The 15940-nt window shown below is 32.8% G+C and overlaps 1 pseudogene; it reads left to right on the forward strand.

The window, feature by feature from the left end:
* Window positions 1-7755: 7755 nt before the first annotated feature.
* LOC149550145 (heat shock cognate 70 kDa protein 2-like) lies at window positions 7756-9250 on the forward strand (annotated as a pseudogene).
* The last annotated feature ends 6690 nt before the right edge of the window (window positions 9251-15940 follow it).

Here is a 15940-nt window from a genome sequence, read left to right on the forward strand (position 1 = left end):
GGTTTGTGAGAAGGATAAGTTGAGAAAGGAGACAACAGTAGCTATCAATCAAATATTGTCTGAATCATAGACAACAACTCCTCTAGCTCCTAGAATCATAGAAGTATCAATAACTTGTGATACCATGAAGATTAGTCAAACCAATGTTACTCTTAATATTGATGATACCAATCCATTTGGTGGTTCTAAACTAGATTTACCTTACACTAAGGATGTTGAAGATAAGTTAAAATAAATAGAGGAAGAGAAGAGGCTAATAGAAGTTGAAAAGAAGAAGATAGAGGAAGCCAAGCAACAATTGCTTGAGGAAGACAAAAAAAGGAAGGAAGAAGAAGATAATAGGAGAATTGCAAAAGAAGAAAGAAAAAGGAAAATAGAGGAAAAAGAGAAGAAAAGAAAGAAAGAGAGGAAAAGGAAAGGAAAGAAGAGGAAGAGAGAAAAGTTAAGGAAGTAATAAAGAAATAAAGGAAGGATGAGACTAAACCATCTAGTTTATCTACTCCACTCTCTCTTGCAAGTTTGGCTACTAATGATGATGATTAAATTAATATAATTTCATCTTTATCTAAACTCTCATAGAAGAATAAGATATTTAAGAGTTTGCAGAGATCACTAATGGAAGTGATTGATAGATTGCATAGGACTTTGATAGTACAACAACTGAGTTAGATCCCAAACTAAGAGCATAGGAAGTGTTAAAATCTTTTGATGAAGAGTTTACCAATTTGCTAAATTTTGTAAGGAAAAGGCTCAAATTTCCCATGATGCCAATCTATTTAGCACCATCTTCCAAAATATCAAGAACAAATTAGTCAATCTTGATACATGCATAAAATAACTTCAAAAATGTCAAGAAGAAGGGAAAGCTTTGTATGTTAAATGTACCTTATCATAAAAATAAACTAAGGACTTGGATAGTTATATAGAGGCAAAGATGAGTGAGCTTGAAATTTTAGCCAGTTAGATCCAACACCCATCTAGTAGAGTTGATGATTTTGAGAGTCAAGTTGCCAATGTTCACAGTGAAATCAAGAAATAGAAACTTCAAAAAGAGAATATACTAAAGAGAACATTGGATTTTAGAGAATTCATTACTCTTAACTTATCATTTTTTGAAAATCAGCTAGAAGAATGTGTCAAGGCAAAGGGCACATATACAAACTAATTATATTCAGATATCAATGCAGTTGAGATTGTATCATATGCATTATGTGCAATTCTCACATTAGCTAAGTCTACTAAAGAGACATGGAACAAAGGTATGGATAGTTTGAAGGCCATTCTTGATGATTGTATTAATATTATTTTAGCATAAATGTAAGGACAACAGTTTTGACAATTTTTGTCAGCATCTTGACATTTTGATCTATGTCATTGATGTCAAAGGGGGAGTAATAGTCAAGAAAATTGGAAAGCAGAATATTGATATTATTGGGACAAATACATGTTCAGTATGAAGTATATTGTAAGGTTGAGCATATATGTAATTTTATAAAGTTGTAATAGATGTAATGTTTATTTTGATAGTTTGTTTTGTCACCTAGCCAATTTTCCCTATTTTGTTGCCATCAATGCTAAAGGGGGAGATTTTTGACAATTGGCTAATTATGATATGTAATTTTTGTCATTAATAGAAACATATGATGTACATGTTGATAGGGAAAATTAGAAATAAAGATACTTATTGTTTGGTAGTTAGAAAATTGTCTAAGTATACAATTTGGTTTGCAGTAGCATATTGTTTTGTTTATAACATGTTGTGGATGTCATATTATGGCAAGCAAAGTTACATGGAGATAGTATACATATTGGTGATGACGTGTATAACCTTGGAAGTTTGTACATACTATACAAAATAGAGTAAATCATGTTTTGATGAAACAGGACAATAGAATTGAAGGAAAGAATTGTTTTGGTTGCAAAATAATTACTTGTCCAATTAGGGCCAACATCCTAGATGATTACTTTAACTTGGAAAAATGATTTGTGGTCTTATCTAACCCAATAGTATTTTATTTAAAGGCATGATATTTATGCAAAGGTCTTCTTGCAATAAGTGTGTGATTGTGATAGTGCTCATGATTACGTAATTACAAATTACAAAGTGAGCAAACTATTGTGAAAGCAATATATGCAAAATTTTGTATGAACTATCTGGTGATTCAAACTTAAGCTAAAGATCAAAGATTAGATAAGGAAGGAAAATAATAGTAAATTACTTGTTTGGGCAATGATCTCTTCTTGTAGTTGAAATTTTATGTTTAAGAAATGGGCTCATCTTGCATGCATTACACTACAACTCCTAACAAGGTTGGCACAACTTCTCATAGGGTTGGAATCTCCTAACAAGGATTCAAATTCTCCTAATAGGGACTGTTATACTGAATTTTTTCATTGCTCCTAATAGGATCCATCCTCTAACAAAGAACTTATATATCAGTATATTATCTAGTGGGTATCATCCCCACTAGGGCTTTCCCTTGGCCTAGGTTTCCCTAGTTTAAAAAATAGTGTTATGAGTTATCTTTGTGCATTGTTACTATTATTGTTTAGCATTACTTTATTGTTTGGTTATGAATGGTTTAAAGGAATAATATCTATTTGGTGACTAAAGTCTATAGATTAAAGATTCACCCCCCACCCCTCAATAATCCCTATTTCTAACACTATGTAAACCTATTCTTCTAGAATTCCATTCAAGAAAGTTGACTTCAAATCCATCTAATATACTTTAAATCCTTTATGTGAAGCATTAGAAAGTAGTGTTCTAACACCTTCTAGACTAGAAATAGGAGAAAAAGTTTCTCCATAGTCAATACCTTCCTCTCTAGCATAACCCTTGCATACTAGCCTTGCCTTATTCCTTAACACTTCACCATTTACATTCAACTTATTTCTAAATACCCATTTTGTGTCAATTACACTTTTATCCTTGGGTCTAGGAACAAGAGAAAAATTCTTGTTTCTTTCAATTTGTTCTATTTCTCCATTCATAGCTTTAATCCAACTTTCATTATCCAATGCATCTTAAATAGTTCTAGGTTCAAATTCAATATGAAAAATGTAACTTTCAGTGTTTTCCTTATCATTATCCCTTTTGAATAATCTCCAATAATTTTCTTGGGTGCATGATGCCTTCTAACATATCTAGCAACATGGATATCTTCTCTTTAGATTTAGGAATTGAATGACTTGGTTCACCATGATCAAAATGATCTTCTAAATCATGCTTGGGTCCCACTATCTATGACTTGGGTCCCTCATGTTGTGACTTGACTTCCATTACCTAAAACTTAGGTCCTTCTATCAAAGACTCGGGCCCTTCTAATTGTGACTCAAGTTGCACTCATTGCAACTTAGGTTAAAATGAATATTTTGGGGACTTGAGTGGTGAAAATTTTTGATTATTAATTACATTAGGTAAATTATTAGGTTCATAGTAGACAAAAAGTTTCTAGTTTCTAGGTTCCTTGTTGCTTTGTTCTTCACTATTTTTTGTAAACTCATCAATCTTTACATGTGTACTTTCTATAACTTTGTGAGTAGTTAGATTCAAATATTTATATGCCTTTTTTTTTGTTGGAGTATCCTAGAAATATGCATTTATACTCTTCACATCAAATTTTCCTTTCCTTGTTGCTTTTAAGATACAACATTTTCTTCCAAAAACTTTGAATTAACATACATTAGGTTTATAGTGATACCATAATTCATAAGGTTTTTTTCTGAGTTTTTCTTCAACTAAACAGTTCAAAGTATGAACTATAGTGCTAATTACTTCCTTCCAATATTTGATTGCAACTTTCTTCTCTATCATTAGGTTCCTTGCACAATCCATGATAGATCTTTTTCTTCTCTCTACTATGTCATTCTACTAAGGTGTGCTAGATGTTGATACCTATCTTTTGATTCCTCTTTCATTACAGAAATCATTAAATTCATTTAAAATGAATTCTCCTCTTGTGTCTAATCTTAAACATTTCATTTTCTTTACTATTTATTTCTCCACTCTAGCTACATACCACTTGAATTTTTGAAAATCTTTTGATTTATCCTTCAAGTACATTACTATCATCATCCTAGAATAATCATCAACGAATAAAATAAAGTACTTATCTCCATAGTAGCTTTTTGTGCCAATAGGTCCACAAAGGTCTTTATGAACTAGCTCTAGCATTTCTTTAGAATGATAATTCTTGTTTTTGAATCTTTTCTTTTACATCTTACCAATTTGACAATTCTTGCACATGTCCATGTCAGGTTTCTTGAAGCTTTGAATGCCTCTCACTCTTCTATTTTTTCTTATGTTGACCAGCTTATCATAATTCACATGAAACAACCTCAAATGCCATAACCAAATTTCTTATACTTGAGCTAGTAAACATGAAATTTCAATTAGATCAAGATAGAATAGACTACCTTTTTTGTGATTCATAGTCTCAACTAGATTCCCTTTCCCATCCAACAATTTGGCCTTTCAATTCATGAATTCTACCTTGTATCCAATTTTGTTCAATTGAGCCACACTATGTAGATTATGTTTTAGTTCTTCAACCCAATAAGAATTGTTGCATCTGAGTTCTTTGGTCAAGGCAATGTATCCTTTTCCTTTTACATATCATGGTTCATCAATACCAAATCTAACACTTCCACTATCATAGTGTACCAAGTTCACAAATTTAGATGTGGTGAGAACAACCACTATCTATGATCCATGTGTCATTCTTTCTAATATGAGAAATTAAGTCCATCTTATCATTTTCATCATCTAATTCATCTTTAATAGCAATGTAAACCATTTCATCTTCTTCACTACTATTAGAATCTTTAGCCATATAACAAGATTTCTTACCGTTTCCCTTGTTATCCTTGTAGCTTTTTAAATCCTTCTTTCCTTTTTACTTGTTTTACTTCTTTTCTTCTTTGCCTTCTTCATTTGGACACTATTAGAAATGGAAAAAGAAATCTGTAAATAAGCAATACCAGGAAATAATCTAAGTGAGTAAATGCATGAAAAGATGTTACCATAAAATAGGAGAGAGAAAGCTTCAAGCTCCAAGACCATGAGACAAGATATTTGGAAAGGGGAAAGCAAAGAAAACCCCTTGTGATATTATGAATGAGGCATCAAAAGCCTAAGAAGGAGGAGAGAGAGAGATAGAGAGCAATGCTCATACAATAATAGAGAAGAGGAAGAAACCTCATTGTTGTTGAATGAGAGAGGAGGGTCATCTCTTAAATAGAGATGAGAGAGAGGAGTTAGAATGTAACTCCCATGTCTATGAATGCCACCATTCATATGTGTGTGAGGCCAAGTGTGAGATTCCTCTTAAGGAGGAATAATCTAAAATTAGAAATTACAATATATATTTGTCCTCACATATTCCACTAGATGACAAAATAAGATGTAGTGGAAAAGGAAAAAAAAGAAATATATTAGGATACCTTGGCTTATATCCTAATATATTATAATAATAAATAAAGGAGTTCTAACCTTGGTTTATAAATACACCAAGGAAAGATTACAACTTCTAACACCCCCCTTTAATCTTTACTTGGGGAAATTACATCAAAGGGTATTAAACCCATAATTTTTACAAAAATCTGCAACTTAATCTTCAATATGAAGTAATTTGATTGTCTTTAAGGCATATGGTACATTTTCATATCCAAGAGAAGTACACGAGTCCTTTGAATGTGATCAAGTGGAAGCATAGACACATCTTCATATGTAAAAAAGGAGAAGGTTCCTTGATGGATCACCTGAAAAACAAAGAACAACAAGACAAATATCCACAAGTAGAATGCCATAATATATGCAAATTTGAAATCCTTTTGAATAAGGATAATAAAATTCTCATAGAGAAACAATGAGTAAAACATGTTACCACAAAACAATGGAGATAACCTGATATCAAGATAAAGTATCTGCTCAAAAAATTGTCAACAAGGACAAATTGAGTAAAAAGCTTGATCAATGCTCTCATGAAAAGTATATTATACTAATGCACAAATGACCATAGACAAGGACAACTAATGATACTTGCATCAATCTTGAATCAATCATGTGGATATAGACAGTTCACTTAATGAGTCATCCCACTATAGGTGAATGGGTCATGACTCCATCACCTACATGACCCACGATCTAGGCAATAAAGTATGCAGATCATTATCACATTAATAAATGGAAAGTAAAGTAAAAAGAGAGACATGCTGATCAAATTAGAATTATCATGATTTTTTAGGATAATCAAAAGAATGGATTATGAGGATATAACAACAGATTGCCTTCAAATTGGATGAAATCATTTGAATTTGGAGGGGAAACTCCAATAATAACATCCTCTTCATGGAGGAACAAAAATGGAACATCATGGAGGGAAACTCCATAAAAATATTATCCTATCAAAATGGAATAGATAGGATCAAATGGAGGGAAACTCCATATAAAATGAGTGCATACCAATATAGGATGGAGGAATACTCCATGGGCCAGATAAGGTAACTACGAGTCAGTTTAAAACTGTCGGGTCCACCATAGTTAACATTGAAAAAAAATTGGCTCCCTATGCAACTCAAAAAAAAAAAATCATATAAATCATGTATATTAATGGTATAAAACCATAAAGTTCCAACAGGGGCATAGAATGATGCTATAAACACATAATAGTGCAACTATGTGCACATCAAAATATCAAAATGAAGGCAAATGTGTAAGATTACTCATAATCCAATTAAGTAAAATGATTTAATTTTCAAAATGGAGAGATCCAAGGATGATCAAAAAAATATAGATATCAGGTATAAAACTCCATTAAGGGTAAACATGGATATGAAAAGTATAATAGCTGGTATATTTATCTTGGTATATATGTGTGCACCCATATATACTTGAATAAATATACTTAAAAAATATCATAGTATGAAATCACACAATTACAATTATTAAATGATAGCTTGATGCTAAAAAAATGATTTCCCCCTCTTTTTTAAGAGTAATTACCTTCATGTAAAATTTGTTACAACTAACCCTGCAAAAAAGGTTAGTAAATAATGATAGAGTTCAGATCTGGCAGATAAGAATATACTAAAAAGAGTTAAAAAAATTTTCTAAAAAAAAGCTTGAGAGAAAGAATATTACACTTGTCTGATAGTGAATGATTATCTGCCAAAAATAGGTTGACAAGAGGCAATAATAAAAGTAAATGATACCTCTGTCAAGAGCTCAAAAAAGAAAAGGAATCTTGCATGAAAAGACAAGAAAATGTTACTAAAAATAACAGATTTCAGGAATAGACGGATGAATCCAAATAAAATCATCGCATCCGCAGACTTGGTGCCGGAAACTGCATCATTAGAGGGCGCCCGTATTGCATGCCATTGAAAAAAGGGGAGAGCGTACCCCACAACTGCTACCATCCGCTCCGCTGTTGGTACCACGCACCGTACCACTATTGCACTTCTCTTCTACCTCATTTTGGGGCTCATCTTTTTCTTCTCGATCTCTTGTTTTCTGCACCTGAGTGGCAACGTTCTTTTACATGTGGCTATTTTTTCCTCCACTCAATTGGAACTGCCCAGCTTACCAGATCCCCCGCATGTTGTTCCCTAAAAATGGGAATCGTTGACCTTTCTTGGTGGCATTTCGAGCAGATTTTTACATTCTGCACTCTCACTTATCTCGGTTAGCCCCAGTTTGTTCGGAGAGAAGTGGGTTCGGCCTCACTTATATGGAACATTTGGAATAGTGGAAGAAGGAATTAGGTTATTTTTTTGCTATTTTTGTCACACATTACTGTGATAACCTATTTCCTTTTAGGGTTTTTATTTTTCCTGCTTCCATTTTTTTGTTTGCGAGGATCGATCTTCAGTGTGAGAGACAATGAGCAAGGGAGAGGGGCTTGCTGTTGGAATCGATCTCGAAACCACGTACTCTTGCGTGGGTGTGTGGCAACATGACAGAGTGGAGATCATTGCGAACGACCAAGGGAATCAAACCACACCCTCCTATGTGGTGTTTATGGATTCTGAGCGCCTCATTGGAGATGCTGCGAAGAATCAAGTTTCTATGAATCTGACCAACACCATTTTCGATGCAAAGCAGCTCATTGGTAGGAGAATTTCAGACCCAACGGTGCAGAGCGAGATGAAACTATGGCCTTTCAAGGTTGTTTCTGGACCTGCAGAAAAGCCAATGATTGTGGTTAATTATAAAGGAGAAGAGAAACAATTTGCTGCTGAAGAGATCTCATCTATGGTTCTCATTAAGATGAAAGAGATTACAGAGGTGTATCTTGGTTCTGTAGTCAAGAATGCTATTGTCACGGTTCCTGCTTATTTTAATGACTCTCAGAGGCAGGCGACAAAGGATGCCGGTGTCATTGCTGGGTTGAATGTGATGAGAATCATCAATGAACCAACCGCTGCTACTATTGCCTATGGGCTTAACAAGAAGGCTACCTCTGTTGGTGAGAAGAATGTCTTGATTTTTGATCTTGGGGGTGGAACATTTGATGTGACTCTTTTGACTATTGAGGAGGGTATTTTCGAAGTCAAGGCCACTGTAGGAGATACCCATTTAGGGGGTGAAGATTTTGATAACTGATTGGTGAATCACTTCACGCAAGAATTCAAGAGGAAATACAAAAAGGATATCGGTGGTAATGCTAGAGCCCTCAGGAGGTTGAGAACAACATGCGAGAGAGCGAAGAGAACTCTGTCATTGACTGCTCAGACCACCATTGAGATTGATTCATTGTACGAAGGCATCGACTTCTATTCTACAATCACAAGGGCTAGGTTTGAGGAGCTCAACATGGATCTCTTCAGGAAATGCATGGAGCTGGTTGAGAAGTGTTTGAGGGATGCCAAGATGGACAAGAGCACAATCCACGATGTTGTTCTCGTGGGAGGTTTTACTCGAATCCCTAAGGTACAACAACTGTTGCAGGAATTCTTCAATGGGAAGGAGTTATGTAAGAGCATCAACCCCGATGAAGCTGTTGCTTATGGTGCTGTTGTCCAGGCTGCAATTTTGAGTGGGGAAGGAAATGAGAAAGTACAAGATTTACTGCTTCTTGATGTTACCCCACTGTCACAAGGTTTGGAAACAGCCGGAGGAGTTATGACTATTTTGATTCCTCGAAACACAACTATCCCCACCAAGAAGGAACAGGTATTTTCTACATATTCTAACAATCAGCCCGGTGTTTTGATCCAAGTCTTTGAAGGAGAAAAGGCATCCTAGTCCTAAAAGGCAAAAACAAGAGGAAATTTGATTCACTACCAATTATATGACAAAACCTCTGGACAGAGAAAAATATTGTTTTCAAGAATATCAGAATGAGAGGCATTAGAAATTTAGCCTGTGCGATCAGGATAGCATGTTGGAAATAGAAAAAGAAATATTCTTTATCAATAATATATTAAAACAAGAGTAAAAAAAATATTTAGATAGGAAAACCCTTTTGGCGGCAAGCCTTCCAAAGGGGGTTAGATGAAAATTACTAAAAAATAAGAAGTAACCTACACAAATTAGAGCACACAAAAGTTAATCGGGTTTGGCGGTAAACCAGCCAAATCCAAAAAAAATTCAATTTCTTCCATCTTAAAAAGATTAAAGAAAAAATTAGTGAAATCTCTCTCAAGAGTCTCCTTCGAATCGTACCTTCATGCAAACACTCAAAACAAAGATTAAACTGCTCTGATACCATGTTAGAAATGGAAAAAGAAATCTGTAAATAAGCAATACCAGGAAATAATCTAAGTGAGTAAATGCATGAAAAGATATTACCATAAAATAGGAGAGAGAAAGCTTCAAGCTCCAAGACCATGAGACAAGATATTTGGAAAGGGGAAAGCAAAGAAAACCCCTTGTGATATTATGAATGAGGCATCAAAAGCCTAAGAAGGAGGAGAGAGAGAGATAGAGAGCAATGCTCATACAATAATAGAGAAGAGGAAGAAACCTCATTGTTGTTGAATGAGAGAGGAGGGTCATCTCTTAAATAGAGATGAGAGAGAGGAGTTAGAATGTAACTCCCATGTCTATGAATGCCACCATTCATATGTGTGTGAGGCCAAGTGTGAGATTCCTCTTAAGGAGGAATAATCTAAAATTAGAAATTACAATATATATTTGTCCTCACATATTCCACTAGATGACAAAATAAGATGTAGTGGAAAAGGACAAAAAAGAAATATATTAGGATACCTTGGCTTATATCCTAATATATTATAATAATAAATAAAGGAGTTCTAACCTTGGTTTATAAATACACCAAGGAAAGATTACAACTTCTAACAGACACCTTGAAGTAACGTGACCAACTTCTTCATAAGAAAAATAGATTAGATGTATTTTACTTTTGTACTTTCATTTGCCTTTAGGAAATCTTCCTACAAGTAATGCTTCAATAGTTTCAAGATCATCATCAAAATCTTCTTCATCTTCACTTTTAGAGTGCTTTCTTTTAGATTTTCAGCCTTTTTGTTTGAGTTAAATCTTATCTTGAAATAAAGACTTAGTGTTACCAAAGTTAGGAATAAAGTTATCATAGTTATCTAACTCAAAGGTTGTCAATCTTCCCACTAGTGCATCCAAAGTTGTTTTATTATTGGGATCATCTCTTAAATTGCTAACAATTTAATTGCATAAATAAAAAGAAGGGTTCTAACTATCTTTCTTACCATTTTCACATCATCTATCTATCCTATAGAGGATTTGATTGCACTTACACTAGCTTTGATTCTTTCATTATATTTTGTAAGGTTTTTATCTTCTTTCATCTTCATTTGGTCAAATTGACCTCTGAGACTTTCTACCTTAGCTCTCCTTACATTGTCATCTCTTCCATAGATATCTTTCATATTGATTCACATATCATTAGAAGTACTATAATCTTTGACTTCATCTAATTTTTCATAATTGAGAATAGAGGAAATCTCAATCATCATAATCTTATGATTCTTATTTTCTATAATTTGTTCGATAATCAAAGTTCTAGTAAGTGCTACATACATGGTGTCTAGGTAGTATAGGCCTAAGTCTTTAATGGTTTCCAAATTAAGCCTCATGAGTTCCTACGATGCTTTGAAGTTATCTCTATTCAACTTAGGAATTTCCCTTTTGTAAGACATCTTGATCTTTAGCTTAGGTCCTAAGAAACCTTATCCACGAGCACCAAACAAATCTGATACCAATTATTGGAAATGTAAAAGGAGTAATTGAGAGGGGAGGGGTGAATAAATTAACACAAAAACAAATCCAAGTCTCTTAAGATGTCAATATAATGAAAACAAAAACTCTAATGACTATACTATTGTAACTTAGTTACCACTGAAACACATGGTGAACATAGTAACTTAGTTTACACTAGGAATGACTATCACTCAGTAAACACTTAGTTAATACTAAATATATGCAATTTTACTTGTAAACACTAAATATGAAGATATTAAGATATTAATTTTGATTTTCCTTAATTAACTAAGTTTTAGAAACATAAAGCAAATAACATGAACACATGAAACATCGAGATTTAATGTGAAAAATCAATTTGGAAAAATCACCAATTGCAACCAGTTATTTTTTTTCACTCTTTTAAAGTGAACCCTACTAGGAGCATATTGGTGTTTTGAAACAACACAATTTCAAATTACCCTAACAAGAACAAGATACATCTAAGAGCAGCTACTTCCCATCCTTAATATATCCTTTCAGACACCAGGCCAACTATAAGGCTAGACCCTTCTTCTACTTTAGGCTCTGCAAAACCTAGGTGGGTGTACCTCAAATTCACTTATAGGGTACTAGTGCTAAAACATACACTTGAATCTTGATAAAGTAGATGAAAACCCTAAATCTTCTAACACTTATGTAGAGATCTTGGACATGGAATAGCTAATAACATGGCCAAAGAAATAGCTAAGCTAAGTCAGGGCATCCTTTTTAGTTCTTCAACATTAAAGGGAAAGATATTTGATTAATGATGTTGATTTAAAGAAAAACCCCAAATATGTAGTAGTATGAACAATTTGATCCTATAGCTAATCAGTGTCTTATCTATTGGGTAATTCTACAAACTAAATATGTACATTTGTGATACCAATGACATATTATGTACATCAAGATATCAAATTTTTCCAATCACCTTGTGAATTAGATATTGTTGTTCATAAAGACCTCGTTCTCATGAAGTATCCTTCTCAAATAACCAGCAACCCTATCAAACCCATTAAGCATTTACTTGGCCCTTTTTTCCAACAACAAAATATATTAGACATACAACCTTTATGGGATGCAAATGGGTCTTAGTTCCTTGCCCCTAAACCACATAAGATTGTAGATTATAGAGTTACACTATTACATTTGGTACCAAATTGCAATGGTAGTGCCGTTGCAATTTTTCTGTCACAACCTTGTTGTCGTCACAATTGCGATGATTTATCATCACAATTGCGACAACAACAAGGTGGTGATAGAAAAATTGCAATGGCACTGCCATTGCAATTTGGTACCAAATGTATTAGTGTTAGGAGATGAGAATCAAAATGAAACTAAAGAATTTTTTGCTCATTTGTATTCATATCTTTGAAACTATACATTTAAATACATATAAAATGTAGTGCCTACCCCTAGTTCGCATTTTTGTTATCATTGCCTAACCCTTTTTAGGCCAATTTTATGTTTGATGATTAGTATTGTTAGTTTGGAGATTATCAGATATTGTTTTACATTTAGTTTATTTTAAAATGAGATTACTTGGTACTCTATATTTCATATATGCATGATGATTATTCATTTTTTTCAGATATTGATGATGATTAGTTAGAAGGTTTATTATCAGATGTGTTTTCTTATGGATGCTTACCCCATACTTGCATGTGTATGGTGTGCATGTTTGTTTTCTTTATGTATGGCATTTTTGATGTGGTTAAGGAAGGGAGTCATAGTCACCTGCTAGTTGGGATCTACACGATGCACCACTTCTTGCCATTGCATGTTTAGCTTAGTATATATTGTGCTTGTACATGCGTAAATTTTATGCAGGTTGTAGGTACCAGGTATCAACTTCCCTGAATTGCTAGGATGAGCATACCCTATCACATTATCTCAATGTTGAGAGAGGGGGAGATAAATTCTTAAGTCCAAATCCCAAACCTTTAAGCCATCTGGCCTAATTGAAAATTAGGACAAGTATCTGAGTCAGTACCCTTTGAATGTGTCGAATGATGTTAATTCATGATTATAACCCTTTTGATTGATTTAGTATGTATTTTGCAATGATTGGTTTTTGTATGGTTCTTTATGAGTCTTTGGTGTATTTTCTATTAATTAAGTCTAATTAAAAGATTAATTGATGATTTAATTTAGTGGAGAAGGATAGATCTTAATGGCTTTTGAGTGTGGTTTGGTAGATTGGGCCTGAGGCCTTTGTAATTGGTCTTTTCTTAATAAAGTTTTACCTCTTTTTCCAATAAAAAAATTTTTTTTTAAAAATTGATGATTTAATTTAATGGAAAATTATTATGACATTTTAATATTTAATTATATTTAATTAATTAAGAAATTAATTAAATAAAAAGAATTAAAAACTAGAGATAAAAGTTCTAAGAATAAATTTAGAACGTGATAATATTTATTTAATCTAATAATAATATATTTAGAGTTCATTTTTAAATAAATGCTAAATATCATTGTTATTTATGTTAATAAATATTTTATCAATTAAAGTTCTAAAAATAAATTAAAAGTGAAAAATATATTAACTTATTAAAAAGATTATGGAATGCATGAGTTGAAAGTAGAAGAAAATTAATTAAAAGATAAAATAAGTGAATATAATAATGTTATTTTAATTTCATAAAGTGTGCATGAGATTAAAATAATAAATTAATTAGAAATAGAAGTCAAATGAAAATTAAATAAAGTTATTTAAGTATGCATTTAATGTGCATGGAAAGGATAAAAAAGAGTAATGCAAGATAAAAGAAATATTAATAAAAGCTAATTTTGGAGTTGAATCTTGTAAGCACGGAGTTATCCCAAGTGAACGTATAGTTAGTTTCTCGATTTAAGGAGAGAGAATCCTTTATCACAATTAGAAGATTCATTTTTGAAAGATGTGGATTTTGGAGATATGAATTTTTGGGAGATGATTATTGAACACAAATTTTAGAGACAAATTTTGGAGAGGGATTTGGAAGCGAATTTTGGAAGTGAATCTTCTCACAATGTTTGGTTGATTGCATGGTAGCATCAGAACCAGGTAGGCTCTTGAGTTTTATGCACCTAGTTAAAATTATGTTATTTAAATAATTCTATCTTCTTCATGACTGGGAATCTGAGTGTTTGTATATCATTGCAACAAATCCTTCAATCTTATAATTTTTGCAAAATTTTGATATGCATGTTGATTCCATTTGTGTGCAAAGAGATCAAAGAAAAGTAAATCAACTAGAAGTGCTCATTCTGTAGATGGAAGAAATTAGAATCCATTCGGGAAGAGTTTGAGATTTAAGAAAAGAAAATTTTAATTTAGAAATTAAGATGGTTAAAGAATCTTTCCTATTAGATTATGGTTGCAATTGTTATTTTAAAAAAATGTTTAGCAAACTTAGTAAAAAATTTAGGTTAATTCTTTTGGATCCTTTGGTAGGGCATTACATCTAGTATCAGAGCCTGAGTTTCTACATTAGGAGCTCTGGGTATATTGGAATGCCACTAGTGTTAAACTAGTTGAACTAAAAAAGAACTTAAAATGTTAGTTGTATATTTTTTTCTACTTCAACACTTAGATTTCAAAAGTGAAATTGTATGTAAACCTAAATATAGGAAAAACTGAAAATTGAAACTTATTCTTTTTGCAAAATATTTATCTTTTATTTATCATCATAACTTGTATATTTTCCAATGAATTAGGGATGTTGATCCTTGTTTAGAATGTTTTAGGGAATCGATTTCACTATTTGTTAAAAGGATGAATGTTGGATCAATATGGTTTTCGGTTTACTAATAAACCAAAATCATATTGCTCTAAGTGTGTTGTAGTGTTCTTAGGGGAGTCATATCCTCCTATAGGGGGAAAGGGTTCAATGGGATCCACACAGTGAGTTCCTAACTTTACCATCCTTGCAAGCTTCCAGGAGTAAGCCTAAGTCAAGGTGGGGTGGATGTAGTGCTTGCCCCTAGTTCACATTTTTTTTATCATTGCCTAACCCTTTTTAGGCCAATTTTATGTTTGATGATTAGTATTGCTAGTTTGGAGATTATTAGATATTGTTTTACATATAGTTTATTTTAAAATGAGATTACTTGGTAATCTATATTTCATATATGCACAATGATTATTCAATGTTTTTAGACATTGAAGATGATTAGTTAGAAGGTTTATTATCACATGTGTTTTCTTATGGATAATTACCCCATACTTGCATGTGTATGGTGTGCATGTTTGTTTTCTTTATGTATGGCATTTCTGAGGTCGTTAAGGAAGGGAGTCATAGTCACCTGCTAGTCGAGATCTACACAATGCACCACTTCTTGCCATTGCTTGTTTAGCTTAGTATATATTATGTTTTTACATGCATGGATTTTATGCAGGTTGCAGGTATCGAGTATCGACTTCCCTGAATTACCAGGATGAGCATACCCTATCACATTATCTCAATGGTAAGAGAGGGGGGAGATAAATTCTTAAGTCCAAATCCCAAACCTTTAAGTCATTTGGCCTAATTGAAAATTAGGACAAGTATCTGAGTCAGTACCCTCTGAATGTGTCGAATGATGTTAATTCGTGATTATAACCCTTTTGTTTGATTTACTATGTGTTTTGCAATGATGGGTTTTTGTATGTTGCTTTATGAGTTTTTGGTGTATTTTTTATTAATTAAGTCTAATTAAAAGATTAATTAATGATTTAATTTAATGGAAAAT

The sequence above is a fragment of the Cupressus sempervirens genome, chromosome 7 (genome assembly GCF_028749045.1).
Source record: "Cupressus sempervirens isolate cs-2001-9-10 chromosome 7, ASM2874904v1, whole genome shotgun sequence".
NCBI classification, from domain to species: Eukaryota; Viridiplantae; Streptophyta; class Pinopsida; order Cupressales; family Cupressaceae; genus Cupressus; species Cupressus sempervirens.